This window comes from Gopherus evgoodei, chromosome 7, assembly GCF_007399415.2.
Source record: "Gopherus evgoodei ecotype Sinaloan lineage chromosome 7, rGopEvg1_v1.p, whole genome shotgun sequence".
In the NCBI taxonomy this organism is placed as follows: Eukaryota; Metazoa; Chordata; order Testudines; family Testudinidae; genus Gopherus; species Gopherus evgoodei.
This window is the reverse complement of record NC_044328.1, coordinates 99,480,110-99,501,645: the sequence shown is the minus strand read 5'-3', so window position 1 is coordinate 99,501,645 and position 21,536 is coordinate 99,480,110.

The following is a 21,536-nucleotide window of genomic DNA, read 5'->3' as shown; positions in this document are numbered from 1 at the left end:
CAGAGACTTACAGGTTTGTCAGTTTACAGTCCAGGGAGATGATGTTGAGTGGCCTGACGGTGTCTATTACGACGGGAAAAAAGACGGTGGCTTGGAAGAGGTGAACCTCTCAACCACCCTGAAACGTCTGCAGCGGCGACAAATCAAGGAGCTGTGCACTAGCTTCGCCCCATTGTTCTCAGCCACCCTAGGACGGACTGAACGGGCATACCACTCCATTAATACAGGTAATGCTCACCCAATCAGAACCCCACCCTACCGGGTGTCTCCTCATGCCCAAGCTGCTATAAAACGGGAGATCCAGAACATGCTACAAATGGGTATAATCCGCCCATCTACCAGTGCATGGGCATCTCCAGTGGTTCTGGTACCCAAACCAGATGGGGAAATACGCTTTTGCGTGAACTACCGTAAGCTAAATGCTGTAACTCGTCCGAACAACTATCCAATGCCACGCACCAATAAGCTATTAAAGAAGTTGGGACGTGCCCAGTTCATCTCTACAATAGACTTAACCAAGGGGTACTGGCAAGTACCGCTAGATGAACCTGCCAAGAAGAGGTCAGCATTCGTCACCCATGCGGGGGTGTATAAATTCAATGTCCTTCCTTTCGGCCTTCAAAATGCACCCGCCACCTTCCAGAGGCTGGTAGATGGTCTACTAGCTGGACTGGAAGAATTTGCAGTTGCCTACCTCGATGATGTGGCCATTTTTTCAGACTCCTGGCCCGAACACCTACTACACCTGGAAAAGGTCTTTGAGCGCATCAGGCAGGCAAAACTAACTGTTAAGGCCAAAAAGTGTCAAATAGGCCAAAACAGAGTGACTTACCTGGGGCACCAGGTGGGTCGAGGAACCATAAACCTCCTACAGGCCAAGGTGGATGCTATCCAAAAGTGGCCTGTCCCACGGTCCAAGAAGCAGGTCCAATCCTTCTTAGGCTTGGCCGGATACTACAGGCGATTTGTACCACGCTACAGCCAAATCGCTGCCCCACTGACCGACCTGACCAAAAAGACCCAGCCAAATGCAGTTAAGTGAACTGATGAGTGTCAAAAGGCCTTTACCCAACTTAAGGCAACGCTCATGTCTGACCCTGTGCTCAGGGCCCCGGACTTTAACAAGCCATTCCTAGTAACCACAGATGCATCTGAGCATGGTATAGGAGCAGTGCTCATGCAGAAAGCAACAGATCACAACTTCCATCCTGTCGTGTTTCTCAGCAAGAAACTGTCTGAGAGGGAAAGTCACTGGTCAGTCAGTAAAAAGAAATGCTATGCCATTGTGTACGCCCTGGAAAAGCTACGCCCATATGTGTGGGGACGGCGGTTCCAACTACAAACTGACCATGCTGCACTAAAGTGGCTTCATACTGCCAAGGGGAACAACAAAAAACTTCTTCGTTGGAGTTTAGCTCTCCAAAATTTTGATTTTGAAATTCAGCACATCACAGGAGCTTCTAACAAAGTTGCTGATGCACTCTCCCGTGAGAGTTTCCCAAAATTCAGTAGTTAAAAAGTGTTCTTAAAATGTAGAAGTCTGTTAGTTATATACTTAGGGGTATATGTAAAGGTGCATGTGTTGTATTAATCTGTTTATTTTCAAGTTCTAGAAGAAAATTGCCGCCAGTGAGCTTCCCCACTGTCTGCAATTTGGGGGGCGTGTCATAAACAGATAGCTAAGGGTTAATGTCTCTTTCACCTGAAGCACCTGACCAGAGGACCAATCAGAAAACCGGATTTTTTCAACTTTGGGTGGAGGGAAGTTTGTGTCTGAGTCTTTGTTTTCTGTCTGCCTGCTTTCTCTGAGCTTTGGAGAAGTAGTTTCTACTTTCTAGTCTTCTGTTTCTAAAGTAAGGACAAAGAGATCAGATAGTAAGTTATATGGTTTCTTTTCTTTGGTATTTGCATGAATATAAGTGCTGGAGTGCTTTGATTTGTATTCTTTTTGAATAAGGCTGTAAATTTGTGTTAATTTCACCAAATTGTTTTGGTTAAAAAATAAACAAATTCAAAACTAAACCCTCAACATTTTGATTTTTTTAGTTTCAATATTTTCTTTAAAAATAATTAAAAAACATGTAGACATGCTTGAAACAAAACCTTTAGTTCATCCCAAATTAATTTTTTCCACACAAACTTTGGATTTTCCAAAAATTTTGAAAAAAATCATTTTAGGGCCAACCCAAGACATGTATTTGTCAGAATTGCCAGCTGATTAAAAAAATCCATCATTCACTTATTTCTTCTTATAGCCCACACATTGTGTCTTTGTCTGCCCTCTAATGGCTGTTCTGCAAAGAGGTTTATTAGGAGGCGGCTAGTTAGAGCCTTTGAACAGATACATGCAGGGGCGGCTCTAGCTTTTTTGCTGCCCCAAGCACGGCAGGCAGGCTGCCTTTGGCAGCGTGCCTGCAGGAGGTCCAGGGCCGGTGCAACCATTTAGGCAGACTAGGCGGTTGCCTAGGGCGCCGAGATTTGGGGGCGCCAAAAACACCCGCAATTTTTTTTTTTAATGGTTGAGCAGCCACTGCTGCTGGGACAGAGAGGGAGTCTGAGCTGCCGGTGGCAGCCGGCAGCCCAGGGTGTCCCCTGGGTCAGGGCGCCTCCGCGGCAGCCGGCAACCCAGGCTGTCCCCTGGGTCAGGGTGCCTCCGCGGCAGCCAGCAGCGCAGGGTGTCTCCTGGGTCAGGGTGCCGCCAGAGGGGGCGGCAGGCAGCTCCTGTGGAGCTGCCGGTGGAGCTGCCGCAGTTGTGCCTGCGGACGGTCGGCTGCTCGCGCGGCTCCAGTGGACTGCTCGCAGACACCACTGTGGCAGCTCCATCGGAGCCGCGGAGCTCCGGACCCTCCGCAGGCACCACTGCGGCAGCTCCACCAGAGCCGCGGGACCAGCGGGCGGGGCGGCGAAATTGCCATGTGCCTAGGGCACTCAAAACCCTTGCGCCGGTCCTGGGGAGGTCCCCGGTCCTGCGGATTTGGCGGCTTGCCTGTGGGAGGTCCGCCGGTCCTGCGGCTTTGGCATATCCGCTGCCAAATTGCCGCCGAATCCGCGGGACCGGCGGACCTCCCGCAGGCAAGCCACCAAAGGACCGGCACGGCACCCCCCGCCCGCAGCTTGCCACCCCAGGCACGTGCTTGAAACACTGGTGCCTGGAGCCGCCACTGGATAGATGGTCTTTAGCTTGCTTCTTGAACATAGCACTGGAAGGGGCCTTCTGGGTCATCGAGTCCAGTCCCTGCTAGCACAGCCAACCCTCTCACAGAATCCTGGTCAGAAACTTATCCGGCTCCATCCTCAAACTAGCTAGGGGTGTTTGCCCCTCACTCTTCCAAATGGGAGGCTGCACCAGAACCTCCTTCCTCTGAGGGGTAGCACCCTTCTCCTCTCCAACCTCAACTGATTCCTGGTCAGTTTATCCCTAGTTATTCTTGTGCCAACATTGCCCTTTAGCTTCAATCGCTTATCTTGCTGTCTGGTGTTCCCGTAACAGTTCCCCTGAGCCCCCCTGCCATTTTTGCGGTTTTACACAATTCCATTTTTCCTGTTTCTAAAAAGTGTTTAAAACACATTTTTTCTCTCCACTCTGCTTTGATAGACCCTACACACACAGGAGGGAAACTGACTATGTTGGGGAAACAGGGCATGCAATTGTGTCATTTAATGCTCAAAAGCAACAGATCGAGACAACAGATTTCTTTCTTTTTTTTCTCTCCAGTCTCTTTTGGTTCTAGTCATTTTCAAGTGTCATTTCTGACTAGGGCTGCTTGAAAAGTTTCCAATGAAATCTTTTCCCATCTGAAACTGGAGTTTTGCCATGGGAAAAAATAGCTCTCAGTGGAAATTTCCAGCAGGAGAATCAAAACAAAGCATATTGTTTCAGGCCAACATTAATCTTTTCCTCTCTCTCATTTGCCAGGATGCCTTGTGTGAGTTCTAGTTCTGGGTCTCTCCTGCTTTCCATTTCCCCATGCGCCCTGCTCCCCATTGGAACCACCTCTTTCATGAGGCACAATGGCCGTCTCTGGGGCTGAGGTGCGGCGGGCCATCATAGGGAGCCCATGAAAGACCTGGAACTACAACTCCCATGAGGCCCAAAGCTGCTCAAATATGTAAGTGGGGGAATGGTCCCGCTATTGTGGGCAACTTTCCTGGCTTATGCACTACCCTGGTGAAGTAGGCTAGCAAAAGGATGTGAGCCCTCACTCCCACTTACTTTACCCGAAGCCAGGCCTGACCTAGAGGACTCCCCTTCCACGCTCCTGTGTGGCAGAGGCCTCGTAACCCCAACAAGGCTGGGCCCAAGATTTGTGGGGAGGGCTCAACCCCCAACCTTGTTGTGGTCACTTAAGGCAGGGTCTAGGGTGTCCCCACTCCAGGGTGCTCCCTCTGCACTGTATGCTTCCCTGACCCACTGATCAAGAAGCCCTGTCTCTCTGCTTCTGCTCAGTGTCACGCTTGTGACTAGGCCCTGCATGGATACAAAAACGTGGATCCGCATCTGCCAGAATCAATCTGCATCTGACCTGTGATCCACTCGCCTTCTTTTATGCGTACTCGCATCCGCACCACACGCAGCAGCTTCACAAGGGCTAGTAGCAACGGGGAGGGGAGGGGGTGAGAGGCGAGAGGGGTGGAGATGAGTGGGTGGGGTCTTGCAGGGAAGAGGTCGTGCCAGGGCAGGGACTGGAGGTAAGGGGTGGCGTAGGGGCAGGGTCTCAAGGAGAAGGGGCAGTGCGGAGGCAGCGCAGAGGTGGAGTCTTGAGGAGAAGGGGCAGTGTGGGGGTGGCGCATCGCATGCTGCTTCTGGGGGCTCATGAGTGACAGCATGGCAGGAGCAGTAGTATATGTTATATCACAGTGGGGCGAAGGGTTGGGGCGCCACAGCCCCGCCCACTTCAATCCCCATGAGTAGGCATGGGCCCCACCAGGGACAGCAGGTTTGTATAATTTTTCGGCAGTGCCTAGAATGGGTCCAAGTTCCACACTTGCCTAAGGCTCTGGGAGGGAGTTTGAATGCAGGAGGGGTGCAGGCTCTGGGATGGAATTTGGGTGCTGGGTGCAGGCTCTGAGCTGGGGATTGAGGTGTAGGAGGGAGTGCAGGCTCTGGGAGGGAGTTTGCGTGCAGGAGGGGGTTTGGGGTGCAGGCTCTGGGAGGGAGTTTGGGTGCGGGAGGGGTATGGGCTCTGGGATGGAATTTAGGTGTTGGGTGCAGGCTCTGGCCTGGGATGGGGGTTGAGGTGCAGGAGGGGGTGTAGGAGGTGGTTTAGGGTGCTGGGTGCGGGCTCTGGGCTAGGGCAGAGGGTTGGGGTGTTGGAGGGGATGCAGCAGGCAGGTTGCCCTGGGGCTGGGGCAGGGGGCCAGAGAGGAGAACTCCCCCCAGCCCTCTCCCTACCGGCAGCAGTGAGCTCTGGGGGGATGGGAGGTCCTTCCCTGCCCCTCCTGGCATGACACTCATCCAAGCCCCCCCAGCTGCTGCTCAGGCCGTCCAGCCTTGATAAGCCCCCCCCCTACTTCAGAGTTGCCTGCCGGGGGTGGGGAAAGCCATGTAGCTCCTCCCCTCCTCTTCCGCAGGCACAGCAGCTGCCTCAGCGTGCCCCTGACGCTGCTCCCTTGTAGCCAGCAGCAGCTGGCAAGGAAATGCAGCATGGAACTGGAGGGAGCAGCCGCCTGCTGCCCAGGGGAGGCAGGGATGCTCAGGGGAGGCAGGAGGAGCTGGAGGAGAGACTTGGCTGTGAACATTGGTGGAGCCGGTGGGCCCTGGCCCTGAATTTGCTGGAGCCCAGGCACCATGGGCCCATACAGCTCACTGCCCCTGGACCCCAATGCCCAGGAGCCAGTGGGCTGAGAGCGCGGCCAGTGTTGCCGGACCAGGCCATGATTGGGACACTAGTGCTGCCCAAGGGGCCTGATGTGCTGCGGTGAGTGGATGTTGGACAGCCTCAATTCCAGCCTGCCCAGCCCCAGCCACTGGCTGCCGCTACTCCTGAGTGCACCAAGCCCCCCACCTGGGTGCCCGAGCTGGACGCTTTTGGCCAGGCACTGCCGGTGAATAGAGCCCTGCATGGTTGTATCCACAGCTGATCCATGATCCACAAAAACGATCCGTGGATATCTGCGGATTTGCAAGGCTCTACTCATGCCTCCTCTTGGCTTCCTGCTTCCAACACCCATTGCCTAGCCCCTGCTGCGCCATTTGAGTTAGCTCTGGCCTGGGCATGCGGCTTAGCATCTTGGGTGGAAGTCCCACTGTCTACAGCTGGTTTAAACCACATTAAGGTGCTTCATTGCTCCTTATGTTGAGCCAGAAAGAAGGTGCTTGACATCCCCATTGGCTCCAGTGTCATTGTCTTTGGGTCTACGACCCATCGTGATGGCAGCCATGAGCACAACTGAGCATGGCAATACGATGTAGTGGGTACCAGCAGGGACAGCTGGAAGGTGGGTGTGGGCTCTGGCCATACGACTGAACTCGTAGCCTGCCTTCCTGTTTTCAGTCTCCAGGTCTGACTGGAATGCCTGACCGGGGCTTTGCTAGCTCTAGCAATGGCAAGGCGATAGTGAAGAGCGAGCCCCTCGAATGTGTTGTAGGGAACTGCAACTATCGGGTCAACAACAAGTATGACGGAGCCCGGCAGGTTTAGCCGGTGCCCGAAATCATAGTCCGGGCAAACAACAAGGTTGGGAAGACATGGACATATCATGACTTCGCTAAGAACCGTGAACACTTTGCTAATGAGATTCGCTACAACAAAGCAAGAAGTGACCAAGTATGTAACGGGCCAGGTGTGCGTTATTGTTCCCTGTGTCTGTGGGGTAGGCAGGTCCACGTGCTGATGCCTAGCAAGGTAAACAGGGCTGAGGGAGCAGGGAGGGGACTGCAGCAGGGGGCCAGGACTCATTTGATAGATGTGTAAGGGACTGGTAGTGGGTATTAGATTTCTGATGAGGTGAACATCGAGGTTGTTCCTTTGCCGACTGAAATTTCTACCAGGCCTGGCTTAAAACAATTGGGACTCTAAAAACACTATGACCAGCACTAGCCCTTGCCCCTCTGCAGCATCAGCCTCCATGCCCCCTGCTGCCAGCCCCCCGCTGTCAGCCCCCCGGCTACCCCAGCCAGGGCCGGCTCTAGCAATTTCGCCGCCCCAAGCACGACGCGGGGGGGCACTCTGCCACTCGCCAGTCCCGCGGCTCCGGTGGACCTCCCGCAGACGTGGCTGCGGATGCTCCACCGGAGCCACGGGACCAGCGGACCCTCTGCAGGCATGCCTGCGGGAGCTCCACTGGAGCCGTCTGCCGCCCTCCTGGCAACCGGCAGAGCGCCCCCCGCGGCATGCCGCCCCAAGCACGTGCTTGGCACGCTGTGGCCTGGAGCCGGCCCTGACCCCAGCAGCCTCTATGCACCTCCCATTGCCATCCCTCACCCCCTAGTACCACTCTTCATGCTTTCCCCCACCTCAACCCCCTGCTCTGCCACAGACTTCATCTATGACCTTGAGTCATTTAGTCTCACTCTGCCTCAATTTCCCCAGTTATACCATGGGGATAATGATACTGTACTGCCTCCCAGCGGTTTGTGAGGACAAATATACTGTTTGTGAGGCACTCAGACATGACAGTGGTCAGAGTTGTACAAATACCTAGAAATACCCACTGAGCTTCTCTGAACAAATCAGACATCTACAACACACACAGCCTGATGGGTGGATATTTTTCCAGTCCTCAGCTGATGCTCCATTTTAGTCTGAGCTGTTTGCCAATATTCAGGGCCTTGCTAGCTTGATTCCATTAGGAGAAGAAATGGATAACACAAGTCAGTCCTACTCTTTGGTGCAATCCTATGTCTTTACAAAGGATGCGTAAAAAGCCCAGTGTCCCTGAACGCAGTAGGAACAAACATAAGCGCTGACTTCCTCTGTTCCCGGGTGGTACTCTACCTCTACTCCGCACCAGGCCCCGCCCCACTCCACCTCTTCCCCCAAGATCCCACTCCTTCTGTCCCATTCAACCCCCTCTCCTGCCTCTTCCTGCCCCTGCTCCTCCCAGCGCCTCCTGCATGCCGCTGAACAGCTGATCATGGCTGGCAGGAGGTGCTATGAGGGAGGGAGAGGAGCTGATCTGCAGGGCTGCCCATGGGTGCTAAGCACCCACTATTTTTTTTCCCCATGGGTGCTCCAGCCCCGGATGCCAACTCTGTGGGTGCTCTAGGGGAACAAACAACATTTGCCAGTTTCCTTGTTCAGAAAACCAAGCCAGTTTCAAGCAATGATTGGGACCTTGTGTTGCAGTATCCTGTCCCCTGACTGGTCCTCTGGTCAGGTGACAGCCTGGCTCACTGATCTTGTTAACCCTTTACAGGCAAAAGAGATATGAAGTACTTCTGTTCTATTAACTCTTACTTATCTGTTTATGATGGGGGGGAAGCCCATCTCTGCAGGACAGTAAGGCCTAGTGGCCAGAGTCCATAGAGATACCCAGGGTTTGCAAGACAGTAAGGGCCGATGGTCAATAGAGAAACCCTGGATCTACCAGGTAGAAAGGCCTAGTGGCCAGCATCATTAATGATACTTTGGGTTCGCTAGCCACAAAGTCTAACGGCCAGAGTCAATGGAGATACCCCTCTGGGCGTGGCTGTATAGCCTAGCAGCTGGAGTCAAATCGCCCTCTGGGAGCTCACCCTGGCACACATCCTCCCCTCAAAAGGGCACCCAGTGGGGGCTATTCTTCTCCCCCCTCCCCACCTATCCTCAGAAAAAATGAATCAGCATTGGCACGTGCTTTCCCAGGGTGATGTAGTACCTGAAAGTCATATGATCGTAGAGCAAGATTCCAGCGCATGATTCATGGGCCTGTGTCCTTCATACTATTTAATCATCGCAGGGGTGCATGGTCAGTGATCAGTCAAAATGTATTTCCTAACAAATAATACCGCAGAGCTTCTATGGTCCACTTAACGGCCAAGGCCTCTTTCTCAATAGTTGAGTAGCTTGTTTCTCTGGGGAACAGCTTGTGACTTAGGTACCGCACAGGGTGTTCTTCCCCAGGGAGCAGGGTCAGGAGTTTGCCCCGCTCCACAGGTGCCATAGCTCCACACGGCTCCCAGAAGCAGCAGCACGACCCCCATCCGGCTCCTACGCATAGGGGCAGCCAGGGGTACAGCCCCTGCAGCTCTGATTGGCTGGGAACCACAGCCAATGGGAGCTGCGGGGGCAGCACCTATGGACAGCTGCCTGGCTGCACCTCTGCATAGGAGCTGGAGAGGGGACATGTCACTGCTTCCAGGAGCTGCTTCAGGTAAGCACTGCCTGAAGCTTGTGCCCCTCCTGGGCCTCAACCCCCTGCCCTGATCCCTCTCCCACCCTCCAAACCCGTCTGTCCCAGCCTGGAGCCCTCTCCTGCACCCCCAACCCCTCATTCTCAGCCCCACCCCAGAGCCCACACCCCCAGCCAGAGCTCTCACCTCCTCAACCCAACCCCTTGATCAGAATCCCCATCTGCACCCTGAAAATCCTCATTTCTGCCCCCCCCCCAGAGCTCCACACCCCCAGCTGGAGCCCTCACCCTCACCCCCACCCCCAGTTTCATGAGCATTCAAGGCCTGCCATACAATTTCCATACTCAGATGTGGTCCTCAGGCCAAAAAGTTTGCTCGCCCCTGCCCTAAGAACTAGGAATTCCAGGCCTGTTATTGCATCCAGATCCTGGTGTCTGAAAGCAATAGCTCCTACTAGCAGTGGTGGAAGGCGGAAGCACTCAAAGCTAGCAGCCAATCACTCTGGGCAGTTTACCCCTGAAATTTCCAAGCCCCAGCAGGGACCTGAAATCAGCACAGAAGAGTCTAACCCACATGCAATATGGCCAAAGAAGCAGTGTATTCCCAGGTGAGCATAGCAAATCTTGTTGTATTACAGTAAAACCAAAAGTTTCCAAATGACTTAGAGGTTCTCATTATGACCTGTGCATTATTAATAGTATTCGAATAGTGTCTATAGGCCCCAATTAAGATTGGGGAGTCCATTATGAGATCTACATTATGGTAGCGCCCAGAGACCCCAGCTGAGATCGCGGCCTCGTTATGCTGGGTGCTGCACAGACAGTGAGATACAGTCAATGAATTTACAATCTAAATAGATGAAGGATTATCATCCCCATTTTATAGATGGGGAAACTGAGGCACAGACTGGCAAAGTCGCTTGTCTAAGATCAGGCAGAAAGTTAGTGGCAGAACCAGGACCAGAGAACTCAGGAGTCCTGACACCCACTGTCCTGTTCCTCCCAGAGCTGGAAATAGAATCCAGGAGTCCTAACTCCCAGCCCAACTTTGCTCTAGCCTCTAGACTTCCCTCCCCTCTCCCCTGGTGCCTATTAAGCATGGAACATGTCTATTTATGCTCTCTAAGCTTAGAGCCAACAACTCAGCAAAACTCAGGTGAATTTTCATGTGAGAGGGGGCCAAAGGCACCTCCATGACCCCAGGGCAACCCCCCCACCCACTCCAAAGAGCTTGTCAAGATTTATGCATCTGTGAATTGCACTTAAAACTATACCTGAAACATGCATTGTAGCTGGAGGGATAATACAGCAAGTCTCAGCCAAGCAGAGGGGTAGTCCCCATGCCACAGCCTTTCCTTGCTCTGTGCCTCACTTTCCCCATCTCTCCAATAGTACCTACCCAGTTCCCAGCATGGATGCAGGAGTTGACGTCTGTCCAGGACTAGGTACAATGCTATTACGTTGTTGGATCCTATGCATGCTTCTCCCCTCCCAAGTGAACACAGCAATCCGGGACATAAATCCTCTGAGCTGGATGGATTTAGCCCGTGTTAATCCGCCTGCTCAATCTGCTGCTGCTACTCAGCTTCTCTGCATCAGTAACCGCGAGTCACTGGCTGGAACTGTGTTACTGAGCTGATTGATCGAGGGCCTGGCTTCACACCCCCACAACTCCCTGGGCAGAACCTGAGCCCCAGCACGGACCCAGTCACTCGCCAGCTGCCTGACGATCGGAAAAGCTGGAAAGATTCTTCCAGTTCAACAGCTACTTCAGGCCCAGCAGCCCCGCTGGTGAGTAAGCCCTTCCCAGGGATCCTATGGGATGGGGCGGGTTGTGGGTAGGCATCCCACAAACCCTGAGCTGCTAGGCTTCCCCAGGTCAGGCCCAGCCCCAGAGCCAGGGCTGGCTCTAGCCATTTCGCTGCCCCAAGCAGGGCGACACGCCGCAGGGGCGCTTTGCTGCTCACTGGTCCCGCAGCTCCGGTGGATCTCCCACAGATGTGACTGTGGAGGGTCCGCTGGTCCCATGGCTCCAGTGGATCTCTCACAGGCGTGCCTGCGGCTGCTCCACCGGAACCATGGGACCAGCGGACCCTTCGCAGGCACGCCTGCGGGAGGTCCACCAGAGCAGCCAGCCGCCCTCCCGGCAAGCGGCAGAGCGCCCCTGGCAGCATGCTGCCCCAAGCACGAGCTTGGTGTGCTGGGGCCTGGAGCCGGCCCTGCCCAGAGCTACTGTTCTGGTATCCTTCTGGGGTAGAATCCAGGAGTCCTAGTTTCCAGGACACCCCCTACCCCTGGTCTAACCACTAGATTCAACTCCCTTCCCACAGGTGGGGATAGAATTCAGGAGTTCCGAGTCCCAGCCCCCTTTCTAAACATTAGACCCCACTCCCCTCCCGGAGTTGGGAAATGAACCCAGGACTCTTACCTCCCAGACCGCACTGGTTCTAGAACCAAAGAGGAAGAAACTCCCACTCCAACCAGGGCATCCCCAGGCTGTCTTGTGATTGCAGCAGCTGTGGAAGAGGAGGTGTGGGGGTGAGGGGTGGAGAGGGCAGTGTTAGGGGTAGTTATGTCAGCCTCCCTGCCCCATGTCTCCTCGCCCCCTGAAGATTGCCTGAGCTCAGCTGGGCCTGGGCAGAGAGGGTGTTTCTGTATTTACAGCAATAGGATGGGGTGGGGTTTTATTGCAAAGGTTTAGAAATTGCTGCCTGTGATGGGGGCCTGGGGTGGGGTAGGGAGTGGGTTGAAATACATGGGTGTCAGTTCAGTGATTGGTAGGAGAAGGGGATTACAGAGAACAGGGCTGGCCCGGGAGCCCTGAGGCTCTTCACACACTGCAGAGTTTACACACACACACACACACACACACACACACTCCTTACCTGCAAACACTCACCTGCAGCCCAACACACATACCATCTGCAGGTGCTTTCTACCCCCACCTTTACTTTCTGCACTCACTCCTCTACCCCCCACCCACCCACTTTATATGTGCTCACCTAAACATACACCTTGTCTGCATACACACGCTGCCCCCGTGCTGCTCCACACACAATACACTGGCCACACATCCCACCCCCCAAACTCTCCACAATCTGCAGAGCATGCAAATACACAACCCACCAGCACACTGCGCACACTCATCATATACACACACACTAGTACCCCAACAGATTAGACACACACCAGCACATTACATAGCCCTTCACCACCACCCCATGGAACATACTCACATCCTGTTGCTGGTAGCACATCAGTGCATTACTCACACACCCCAGCACATCCCATACCCACAGACCAACTGTCACACACAAATGGGCACCTGACATCATGCATTTAAAACACACAGCTGCAGTTAACTGAGTATGAACACTTCCTACCAGTCATTCCCTGCATCTCCTGCTGCTACCCCAACTTTGAAAGTGGAGTGGTGTCTAGTGGTTAGAGCAACAGGGGGCTGGGAACCAGGACTCTTGGGGTCTACCCCTGCCTCTGGGAGGGAAGTGGGATCTAGGGGGCTCAGCAGGGGGCTCTGGAGTTCTATTCCCACCTCTTACAGTGGAGTGGGGTTGAGTGGTTACTGCCTGGGAGACTAGGAATCAGGAGTGCACAGTTTTATTCCCAGCTCTGGGAGGGGAGCAGGTCTGGGTTATTGCAGTGCTTTGAGACCTTAGATGGTTAATGCACTGACCCCCTTTTAAGCTATTACAGATTATTCTATGGGGCCAAAGTCTCTGCTCATGTCAGCCTCTGAATGTCCATCCCTTGGTTGCCTGGGCAAGAACTGGCTACTCTCAGCAGGGCTACTATCTGTGAGCATTACTGGAGCCAGTGGCTCCTTAGTTACTCTGAGGTGTGCAGGGAAGTCCTGGCCAAGGGGGTCTCAGCCTTTTCCTTTCAGAGCCCCCCGGAACATGCTATAAAAACTCCAGGGCCCAGCACAGGGGGGGGGAACCAACGTGGAGCTTGGGGGTGGGGGTAGTTTGACTTCTGTTGGTGGGGGCAAGGGCTGGCAGGGCTCAGGCCAGCTCCACGCAGAGGGGTCCAGGGATGGAGTACCACCTCCACCCCTGACTCAGGGCCAGCTCCAGGCACCAGCTTAGCAAGCAGGTGCTTGGGGCGGCTACTCCAGAGAGGGGCGGCATGTCCAGCTATTTGGCGGCAATTTGGCAGAGGGTCCCTCATTCCAGGTCTGAGCGAAGGACCTCCCGCTGAATTGCCGCAGATCACGCTTGTGGCTTTTTCGGCGGCTGCTTCGGGTGGCAAAACCCCTGGAGCCGGCCCTGCCCCGACTCACCTCAACAGGTCACTCTATAGGCGCTGACACTCTAGAAACCAAGAAAAATTCTATTGACCACAATTCCGCCTGCCCTCAAGCCAGCTTCCTGCTTTCCCAGAATCCCCAGCCCTGAACTCTGTCAGCTTTGGACCCTTCTGTCCTCATAGCCCTTCCACTGCATTAGTCAGTGGTAAAGCCATTGTAGGGAAGGAGAGAGGAGCATTTGGAGAAGGCACGGGGAAGTCAGTCTGCGTGCACGTGGCTGGAATGTTAGCTGCCGTTGCAGACAGTTCTCTTAAACAGAGATCCAGTTCAGTTTTAAAAACACAGAGCTCTCACATTATTATGCAGCACATGAAACAGCCATGGGTGGAAACTGCACGTTCCAGTCCCATTAGCTGTAATGTGCTCTTGGCACACAGAGCTGCCATCCAGCTCCAATGCTTATTAAAGTTCATCTCATCAGGGAACATCCTGTGACCTTCCAGGGGTTTAGCGATTGAGCTGGCCATGGGAGGAGGGGCTCAAAAGCAGAGCCACATGTGGCCTTAAAGCAGACTGGGTTGCAAACAGCAAGAGGAGGGAGGAGAGCCCTAGTGGCACAGTTGGAATGGAATCAGCTCTCTCAGGCGTTCTAGCACTGGCATGGCTTAGATGGAGGCAGTGCATTAAATTAGTGCTTTTCAAAACTTTTTTTCTGGCGACCCAGTTGAAGAAAATTGTTGATGCCCACGAACCAGTAGAGCTGGGGATGAAGAGTTTGGGATGTGTGAGAGGGTCAGGGCTCTGGGCTGGGGCCAGGGATGAGGGGCTGGGGGTGCAGGAGGGGGCTCCAGGTTTGGGGGGGGGTTCAGGGCTGGAACAGGGGCTTGGGGTGCAGGCTTACCTGAGGTAGCCCCCAGTCAGTGGCACAGTGGGGGTGCTAAGGCAGGCTTCCTGCATGTCCTGGCATCATGGACCACAATGCTCCCTGGAAGTGGCTAGCAGCAGGTCTGGCTCCTAGGCAGAGGCATGGAAGTTGCTCTGGACAGCTCTTGCCCACAGGCACTGCCCCCTGCACCGCCAATGGGAGTTTGAAGCTAGTGTCCAGGGCAGGGGTAGCGCATAGAGCTTGGTGGCTCCCCTGCTTAGGAGCCAGACCTGCTGCTGGCTGCATCTGGGGCACAGTGTGATGTCAGAACAGGTAGGGACTAGCGTGCCTTAGCTGGGCAGCACCACCAATGTGACTCCGGTCTGGTCAGCAGCACTGACCAAAGCCACCACAACCCAGTGCGTTACATTCCGTGACCCAGTACTGGGTCGCAACCTGCAGTTTGGAAACCACTGCATTAAATCGTGTGCATAAAACATCACACATGGAGCGAATACAACCCTCTGGCAAGTGTAGGCGAGGGTCCCCCTTCTGTGCTGATTCACTGAACTGTTACAGCCCCCAGCTGTGGAGCTTTGACTCTTTAGCTCAAGCAGTAGTAGCTCATGTTTTGGGCTCTGGAACTCCCTGGTTTGATCCCTGGGGTGCTGCCAAAAGGGTGACCATCAAATTAGCAAAAAACATGGCAGCCACCAATCCACTTACCATAATTCCTGTTAGCAGCCCTTTGATGTGGGCTGGGAGCGGTTTCCAACAAGTTAAGTATCAGAGGGGTAGCCGTGTTAGTCTGGATCTGTAAAAGCAGCAAAGACATGCATTCGACGAAGTGGGTATTCACCCAGGAAAGCTCATGCTCCAAAACATCTGTTAGTCTGTAAGGTGCCACAGGATTCTTTGCTGTTCCAAGAAGTTGTATCTTCATTCTCAGGCAGGAAGAGGATTTAGCATTATCCTGAAGAGGCCTGGTTTTCTGGGCATGCCGGCTAGCTCAGAGATACAGCAGGATGATTGGAAGTGTCACTTTTATGCACCTGGGGTAGCTGTTCCTGCTCCCAACACCATCCATTGGCCAGTAGAAACCATGAGGGGAGACCATGGAGCATCATGGGATATGTAGTCTGACCAGGAAACAGAGCTTATAAAGGAGAATGGGAGTATGAGGGGCCTGAACTACAATTCCCAGGAGGCACCATGGCAGCTCAGCAAGAAGGAAAACCATGGTGCCTCCTGGGAATTGTATCCAGCCAGGGATTCTGGCCTGTAAAATCCTGGGAACTTGTAGGATTGCAGTGGCATTTTAGAAAAGAAATTTTGGGGGTGCTGGATGAATTTTCCATTTCTTTTTAAATCTTGAAATTTTCCCTGGAAAACTGACAGACGTTTTCCAACCAGCTCATGTTTCCACATTTCAAGAAGTGTTTCATTGCAGAATGGTTGGATTCAAAACAATCTTGGTTTTGAACTGCATTTTGACATAAAATTGGCATTGACTTAAAATGGCATGCCAAGTTAAAAAATGTTGTTTAAATCATTGTGTTTTATTTCAGAACACTGAATCCAAACATTTTAGTTTCGAGTCCCCCACCCTGCCTCCAAAAGACAGTCCATTTGTTTGGGGGCAGGAGGAACAAACATTATTTTCCCCCAGCAGACAATCTATTTTGATGAAATCACCATTTGTGATGGGAAATTGTTGTTCAAACAAATTTCACCCAACATTGATTATTGTATAGTAACTTATTTCAGTCCATATAAGTGCTGCTACTGTTGTTATGCAATGGGCCAGATGACAGCTGGTAGAAAGTGCTACACTGATTTATGGCCACCAAGAATTGGGACCCACATACTTTAACTATTTGATCACATGTAATAATATCTAGCTCTCTTATCTAGTGCTTTTCATCAGTAGATCTCAAAGCGCTTTACCAGTATCATTATCCCCACTGTACAGATGGGGAAAACTGAGGCAGATAGAGGGGAATGGACTTCCCAAAGGTTATTCCACCGGCCAGCCGCAGAGTAAGGAATAGAACCCAGATCTGCAGAGTCCTCAAGGTTTGTCTACACTGTAAGGCATAGCTACGCCTCTGCAGCTGAGCCACCATAGTGTAGATACTTCGTAAAACAATGGAAGGGAATTTTTCCCATCACTGTGGTGATGTTAATCCAGTTCTCTGAGAGCTAGTAGCTAGGTCAATGAAAAAAAAGGAGTTCTTCCATCAACCTAGCTGCCTCTAAAACTGGAGGTTAAGTTGACCTAACTACAGCATTCAGGGTGTGAAGTTTATCACAGCCCTGAGCAACTTTGTTCCAATTTTTAAGTGCAAACCAGGCCCCACTCCAGTGTTCTATCCATTAGAACACACTGCCTCCATGTAACGAAATAGTAGTTAACATTGGAGACTAGTTGAAAAACAATTCCCTTCCCCCCCCCGCCATGGAAAAACCCAAAGCAAAAGGAAAACAAAATAGTTCCCTAGTCCCCTGACGAGTTCAACTTTCCACAAAAAAAGTGAAATTGGAACCATTTCAATTAGGAAATCGGACTCGGGTGCCTCATGCTCCCGTTCTCCCTTCCAGGCCAGGCTCTCTGGCTGGACTATATTCCCCACAATGCACCACGATATTTCCTCTTGCTGAGGGCAGGCAGTGCATCACGGGATTCCTGGCCACAGTGAATTTTCAGCCAGCTCTTATCACAGATCCATATGCTCCCACTGGGTGACATTCAGCCCTTTGTAAAGGGGCCAGCACAAGGCTTAGTCTTAAGTAGTACATAGGATTTGTGCTGGAACAACGAGTAATCCATACCTGTCCCTGATCCACAGAGGCTATGGCTCTGTTACAGCTCTTCATTTGAGAGTCTGGCTCTTCAGCTCACACTGTAAAGACGTGTGTTTAGCCATAGACGTCCCCAGTTCAACCCTTTGCGTTGGTCAAGATGATGGGGCTGATGGCTAAGTGGGGGCATTAAGGACTGTGAAATTTCACCCTTAAGGAGTATATGGAGCTTCAGTATTAACTGCTATAACATTGTGTGTTATCCTCTGGAACTCATTGCCACATGATTTCACCAAGGTCAATTTCTTCCTATCCAAGCTACAGCGAAACCAGATTAACTCTGAACTTGGTTGGTATTCATCTTTGCCTGTCATTGCTTACCTCACATGATGCCTTTCCTTCCCAACCCAGCCATGTTCAGGGAGCAGACTGAGTCAGTGGTAAAGACAGTGGAGACCCTGCTGGCTGAGGCAGAGCAGCTGAAGAACCATTGCCGGCGCCAGAACGAAGACATCAAGCTGATCATGGAGGAGCTGCAGCGGGAGAACAAGGAACTGGCTCAAAACTACGAGCAGGCTGAGCACGACATGGAGGAGATGCGCAAGGCTCTCAGCGAGCTCATGGACACCAAGATAGCCTTTGAGGCACGCGAGAGGCAGGTGCGCAAGCTCAGCAAACAGCTCTGAGGCAGCAGGACATTTTCACCCAATGGGAAGCACTATCTCCGTTCCACTCAGGGACATGGATTCCCCCCCACCAATCACACTAGTTTTTTCTGTCTGGTGAGGGCTCATCACCTAGACGTCAATTCACCCCCAGTGGCTCACAGCCTCCTCATAGGATCATCGCTGGCTTAATTGCCACCCACTCACTGGCTGACAAGGCCTCAGTTCACCCCCATTTGTGTTCATCACCTCAGCGGTTCAGTCTCCCCTTAAGGCTTCCATTGATATATTGCCCATTGTGTGGCCATAGGAGGCTTCAGTTCAGCAACAGTTGCATCCATTACCTCTGGTCTCCTAATTGATCCAACCCGTTGCCAATTAGTTGCATTATGTTAGCACGCCCCTACTGAGATCAGCCCCTTCAACCAGCGCTGTCCCTGTCATACTGTAAACAAGAGGAGTCTTTTCCCAGCCCATGTCACAGCTGGGGAAATGGAGGCACAGAATTGGCAGTGACTTGGCTAAGGCTGCACAGGAAGTCTTCCACAGAGCTGAGAACTGAACCCAGGCATCCTGAATCCAAGCCTATTGCCTAGCAAGCAACTAGAGAGGAATGGGGGCCTTAAGTGCGGTGTGGGGTTTGCTTATCTGGTTCTAGGCATGGTGACCAACTCCTCAGCCACTGTAAATCAGCATTGGTGTCAAGGAGGTGTGTGCCAATACATACCAGCCAATGAGCTGGCCAACGGCCACACAAGCATCCACCCCACACCAAGTCAGGGTGATAACATTGTTTGATCATGCGTGGCTGAGACCAGCCTGTTACAGTATTGAAAATCGGAGGATTGTAACAGGGGTTAATCATGCATGGAAGACAGGGCCAGCATGCTGCAGTTCCGTATAAGAATCAGGGTTACAACTGGATCATGCGCACATGGATAGGATCAGCCATGTCTAAAGAGAACATATACTGATCCCTGTCAAGCTGTCCTGCAGTGGCTCAGAAGCATGAGTACCAGCCTTAGGCCAGACTGCTAAGAACCAGGGCACAAATCGCAAACTGGCAGTGGGTTCTGCGCTGTGATTTCACCAATTAGTCATCAAGTGTGCACTCCTCACGCACTATAACAGCCTAAACATGGAGTCACAGACAGGCCCCTTGAGTACTCTGTCTTGCCATGCACATAAGCTTACCTTTGTGATAGATGGTCCTATACACCAAAAATCACAGTAATATTCAGGTCCCCAAGACTAGTCACTTACCCCAGATCCACTGCACCAAAAAGACAATACTTGTAGCCAGTCCTATAATAAACTATCTAAAGATTTATTAAATTATACAGGAAAAGGAAGTGAATTATTGACAAAGTTAAAGCAGGAAAACAGATACACACAAGTGAGTTCCAATCTTAAGGTTCAAAAACGTAATAGAAGCATCTATAATAAGCAGGCCCACCGACAGCGATTCCAGGCCCCAAGGCAGAACAGTCAACGGGCCCACGAGAAGGGATGGCTGAGGTTTGATTTGTGCAGGGTGGGCTGAAGCCGGGCCCCACACTGCTGCTGCCCTGGCGCAGCCTCACCACATGGGCACAGAGCTGGACCACGGGGTGCATGCACGAGCCGCGGATGTTTGGGTGGTGCTGCGCCGGGGCTGCCCAAGGCAGCTGCCACTGGCTGTGCGCGCTTTTCCAGCACAGCCAGGGCTTTCACTTGCCCATCTGGCTACCTTCACTGCCACTGGCACATAGGCGCCAACCCTGTGGGGTGCTCTGGGGCTGGAGCACCCATGGGAAAAAGTAGTGGGTGCTAAGCACCCACTGGTAGCCCCCCCTTCCAAAACCTCTTCCTCCCCCAGTGCCTCCTGCTTGCCAGTGAGCCCTGCCAATCAGTACCTTCTCCTGCCTCCCATTGCCTACCATGGATCAGCTGTTTCGCAGGCGGAACTGGGTGGAGAAGGGGAAGGAAAGAGGTGGGCTGGCAGTGGCATCTTGGGAGAAGAGGGGGAGTAGGGGTGGGCCTGGGTGAAGCTGGGGAGTGGGAAAAGCACCCCCCAGCAGATTAGAAACTTGGCACCTCAGGATCTTTTACTTATGCCTGGTAATTCTTGTCCCGCAGAGGCCAAGCAGTAAGAAGATACAGTTCCTCCTTGTTAGGGTTTTTTCGTCCCTTCCTCACTTTGAGCTGCAAGCTCAGCTGATGGGAGGAATTCACTTGCAGGATTCATCTTCATGGGGGGTGGGTGGGGACCGGAGAGTAAACAACGTTTTTGTCCTCTTTAATGTTCCACTCTAGTCTGACTGGCATGGATGGGCCTTTCTTGTCAGGCAGGACATAACCCTTCCATGGCCACCAGCATTTCACACTAATTAATCCAACGTCTCTCCCTTGTCTGGGGATTTACAGTTACAGAGGCTTAAACTACAAATGCTTTAATGTAATCTTACAATACAGGATACAGTGGCTCCAAGCGAGATTACTGTATGCAGCCACTCACAAGCATTCAATAAAATCTAAACACTAAACATATTCTTACAATTCTAATACCTCTTTTCACAATACCAACACACAGGTGAGGCAGACTGGGTCCAGCCATGTATTTGTCAATGTCCACTGAGGCATGGGGACTGTGGCATAAGCTAGCACCTGGTCTGCCAACATCACAATCCCATCGATACAACCAAGCCCCTGTATTATTCTGTTCTACTTTAATTTTGCTGCATACAGTCCCTCTGTGTAATTGGCTGGGTGATCCATTGCAGACTTACAGAAACCACAGTGGAGATGCCACAGCAGCTCAGACCAGTGGGACCAGCTAGCCCCACATCCTGTCTCCAAAAGCTGCTAGGCACAGCAGCTTCAGAGAAAGGGGCAAGGAATTTCCATCTGGGGTTGTTTTTATTCTGTGTCCATTTAACCCCTCGGGGTCCTTCCCCTTTTGTACATGATCAGCAAATAAAGAGCCTGGTTTCTCAATGGGAGGCGGGGCTTGCTGCCGATGGTGTGAGGAAGGTGGCAGATAAATGGGGGAACCAGTTCCCACAGTGCTCCACTCTCCCTGCACTTACTCTGGCTTTAGGCAGCCTGGCTCTAAGAGGCCAGTGTTCAGCATGTGGCTCTGAGAGCTAACCTCATGCAAAGCCTTTCCTGGGGAAGGCAGGGGATTTGTAACACCACCATGTATGAAGAAGCCAACCCAGTGCTAATCAGGGGGATTAGCTCTGTATACAAGGCCTGTGTGCTTAAGGGAGGGGGAGGGTACACTGAAGCCCACATCCCCCAGTGTAAAGGTAGGGCCTCATCCACAGCTACACCAAGGCCTCTAAGCCCCTCTTGCGGGAAACCAATCCCTGAGAACAGCTGCTGGTCTAACTGGATGAGAGCTGGTCAAAGTTTGGAATTTTCTGATAGAAAAATTAATCTTCTATAAACTGAAACTCTTAGTAAAGTTGTTTGGATTTTGATGAAACTGATTAAAAAAAAATAAGTTGACTGTCAAAAGGTCCTGTCTTCCAAAGAAAAAATTATAGATCTTCTGTTTCACAAATTTGCTTCTTTTTTTAAAAAAATAGAAGATTGAAAATAGTGGAAATAGAAACAAAAATGTTTCCATGACAAAAAATCCACCACATCCTCACAAAGCTGGTTTTGCAATATATTTGCA